We start from the raw sequence: 4,476 nt of genomic DNA, 5'->3' as shown, positions 1-4,476 counted from the left end.
TATATGTATAGATACAAAGAAAATATATATATTCATACATTCTTTTGTATTCACTTTATTGATTTCATTGAGTGTAATTGTGAGTCAAATTAATTTGTAAAGCTTTATACATGTAATGTATGACTTGAGTTTATATTTGTTTTGTCTTTTATTGTTGATACATGCAGATTAACTTCCTTCCAAATGTGACTATGTAGGCTTATATCTATATATAGACCATGTAACCCGATGTATGATTATATATAAACCCGGGGTCATTTAGAAGCCCTACTGTTGTCTTCTTGCCTCAGGAGTAACGTGACGTGTGACACTTGTGTGACATTGTGAGCAAACAAATAGGGATACAACACTCGTGCACTAATGTCAACATGTCACAATGATATTGAATACTTGAGATATCTGTGTATCTAGGGGTGAATAGCAGCCATTGTATTGGGTCTAATGATATTATCCCATGGAAAATTTGGAGTGAAAGAGTGATAGGAGGAACGAGTGGTGCCATTGTCTAGCCCATCTTATTTAAACAAATCGCAAGAGCAGAGAGAGCAGAGGGGAGCGCGAGCGAGCGATTGAGCCAGCGAATGAGACTGAAAGAGGGAGAGGGAGAGCTATGGAGAGAGAGAGAGAGAGAGAGAGAGAGAGAGAGAGAGAGAGAGAGAGAGAGAGAGAGAGAGAGAGAGTGAGAGAGAGATCTGTCTGTAACTGAAAGGTTATGCTTTGCCCCATGTGTTTGCATTGTCAATAACTGGAGAAGGCTGTCAAGAAAGTGGGGAGATAAAGGTCAATAACTGAGGCAAATGTGTTTGTATTCGTACGCTCCCGCTGATAGCACAGCTAACGTCAGGGGCCGCCGTGGCTGACATCATCGCACAACAATAACACAAATAGTGGCTTTGGAATAGTCATTATTATTATTGTGGTGGTGGTGGTGGTGATGAGAGGGGGAACCTTGGCACATGGCTGAGACAGCTCGTGCACGGTGTCACTCAGACATGTCACTGGGTAATGAAACACACTGGAGATCAGAGCAGGGAGACGATCATGTGTAAACACAAAGAGAGATTATGCTGTCGGATGATTCTTATATTTCTCTTGTTTTTCTCCCCCACCACTGAATACATAGGGATGTTTAATGTATTGCTTTCGGAGCGCCTGAAATCAATGTAAACAACCCTAGCAAACGTGGTGTTAGGGCTCTGAGCTTTGTGTTATTTTGGCACTTTTGTTGTTATTCATGGCCTTTGTTTACATTTCCTTGAAATATATTTTGCCAAGTTTTCATCAAAATAACAAAAAATGTGTTAAGGTAGCCATAAATGGGTGGTTAATATTAAAATCTGGATTGTCCCGTTAACAATAATGCTCTTTAATAACGCATTCTTTATGCAAATAAACATGAATCACTAAAATAATGTTTTATACCCTACCCCTCCCATTTACAACAATCGGTCCTGATCTAAAAGCCCAATTTATTTTTCATTGACCCTATATATATATATATGTGCTCAAACATAGCTCCTGAACCAGTTAGTGCATCTCTCCCTGACTGTGAGTGTAATAAACATGCAATTAACTGACGTAACTAATTCATGAGGAGCACTCTGAAACTAACGAAGGGCATAACTACTGTGTAGAAGTCGGCACAAGCAGTTGCATTTTGTTATTGTTCTGCTTTTAATTGCTGGAGGAGGAGGGGGAGGATTGAGGAGGGAGGAGGTGAGAGGGGGGGGGACATGTTTTGTGTATATGTGCATGGTTGCCATAGCGAAGAAACACTTGTTCTTCCCTGACAGTGTTATCTCATGTCAGAAATACACAGGGGTGTTAACTTCTCCGATTAAACCAGTCACAAAGAAGTCCCATACGTATGTAATAATGTCCAAAGTACACGTGTGTGTCTAAACAGGGTTGGGACGGTGCATGTGGATTCGGGTTTAATGGAATACATTTTTTTTACCATGTTCATTCAAAAATAAATTAGTTTTTTTTGGATCTCATTAGCTCTTGCACCTTGCCTTATAGCTTTTATACGTTTTGGCAGCGTCATTTTTTGTGTGAAACCGGCGTGTTTTTATTTAATAATATGTATTTGTTTTCCAAAAATTGCATGAAAAGCTATACTTCACTGGATTGAATTTCCAAATGTTTTCTTTCCACAGTGCCACAGAGTATGGATTCACCTGGAAAGGTTGTTTTCAAGTGAATATCTAAGATGGCAACTACAAAATGTGTCATCATTGTCCTATTATTATGAGCAGGTATACCAAAAATATAGATAACGTTAAATATACTCTTTACATTAAGTCCACAGGGAAACAAAATGCCCCCCCCCCCCGTCCCACTCTCTCTCTCTCTCTCTCTCTCTCTCTCTCTCTCTCTCTCTCTCTCACTCTCTCTCTCTCTCTCTCTCTCTCTCTCTCTCTCTCTCTCTCTCTCTCTCTCTCTGGCAGTCAGTTTGTTTATTGGCTGTAGTGCCTCTTCCTGGTTTACATTTCATATGATTATGTAAATCCAGAGCTGTTGCTGTGCATTACGGGGCCAACGCGTTGTCGAGATCTTTTGTAAAGCAGTCAAGTAGCTATTTCTGAATTCTTTTATTATCTGAGAGTGCAACAAAGAAAGTCTTTTGTTCACGGTGTGCTGCTCACACGCGCTCACTCACACACACACGCACACACACACACACACACACACACCCATACACACAAGCAAAAAAACCCACACACCCCACTCACTCACACACCCACACCGCTTCAGTCCATGACTTACTACTGTCCCCTAGTGGCGTATGAATCTTATGCCTCCTCAAGTCTCCCCCTCTTCTATCAACTTTCCACTTTCCACACTTCCACTTCACCCTCCCCCCACCACACCACACCACACCAGGCCCCACCACACCCCATCCGTCACCCTCTGACCTGCTCTCGGTGTGTGAGTGTGTGTTTATGTGTGTATGTGTGTATGTGTGTATTGTGTGTGTGTGTGTGTGTGTGTGTGTGTGTGTGTGGAGGTGCGTTGGAGGGAATGTGTGTGTGTGTGTGTGTGTGTGTGTGTGTGCGTGTGTGTGTGTGTTTGTGTGTGGTCGTGTATGCCTTCTCCATTCCTTATCATGCTCAAACATTTAAAGGGCTGATTTGTTGTATTGTATGACACGCGAGCTCCAATTATGCATCGCTGTGTCCACAGTGGCTTTGGCACTCAATGGAGAGCTCAAATACTGTCAACAAAAACAGGAACCCCGATGTTTTGTGGCCATTGTGAGACCCGGAGCTCGTGTCAATAAGGCATTGTTTAGTCAGTGCCACACCGAAACCACGGTGAGAATGTTATCAGACCTGAGGACTAGGGTGTGTGTGTGTGTGTGTGTGGAGGCCAAATAGTGCTAAAATGCGAGTATGATTGTTTGGACAAGCCCAGGGCAAATGCACACGGTTGTGAGCGGCGTTAGGTGCATTTTCACGTTGCCACGTATCTTTTGTTTTGGGCTCAGAGACACAGCAAGACACAAGCAAACACACACACACACACACACACACACACACACACACATTCAGGCACCAGCATACCTGGCATATGATTTAAAGCGTCTCTGTTGTTTTTTCTTCTTCTTTCTTCTGTTTGCAATCACTTTCATTTTTTTTTATGGTTGAGCTCAAAGAACAAAAGGGAGCTGTGTTTGATTTTCCTCAGCAGATGCATCACTTTTCACTCTGCTGAGGGTTAATTGTATGGTTTATTATACTTGTGTTTGTGTTCACTTGTTTGCTGCTATTTCAACTCTAATTGGTGTGATAACCTGGGACCTGGCTAATAAATGATAGGGTGTAAGGGGTCACTCTCCTTTCGTGGTGTGAGACACACACACACACACACACACACACACTCACTCACTCACTCACTCACTCACTCACTCACTCACTCACTCACTCACTCACACACGCACACACACACACACACGCACACACACACACACACACACACACACACACACACACACACACACACACACACACACACACACACACACACAGTGTCTCTCACACACACACACACACACACACACACACACACAGTGTCTCTCTCACACACACACACACACACACACACACACACACACACACACACACACACACACACACACACACACACACACACGCACACACATGCACTCAAGTCACTCATGTCAAGTGACCAATTATAAATGTTATAGAGGATGGCACCTCCTTCTCCACGGCCCCCAGTGCCTCCTGGGAAAGCTGTCCAACAAGAGGGTTATCACTCAGACAGAAACCACACTCATTCATTAGCCTGTTAAGATGGCCATCAATTATTCATTAAGATGGGGGCCAGTGGATTATTTCTGTCAGTGTTGGCCTTCTTGTATCAAAGGTTGATTATGTCTCTGGTTGTACTTAGGATTCATTCATGTGATGGAACAAACAAAAAGAGAGCAAATTGTTTTAAATGCTATGAGCT

Source organism: Micromesistius poutassou (assembly GCF_964030765.1).
Source record: "Micromesistius poutassou genome assembly, chromosome: 17".
Classification (NCBI taxonomy): Eukaryota; Metazoa; Chordata; class Actinopteri; order Gadiformes; family Gadidae; genus Micromesistius; species Micromesistius poutassou.
Note: the sequence above shows the minus strand (reverse complement) of the source record.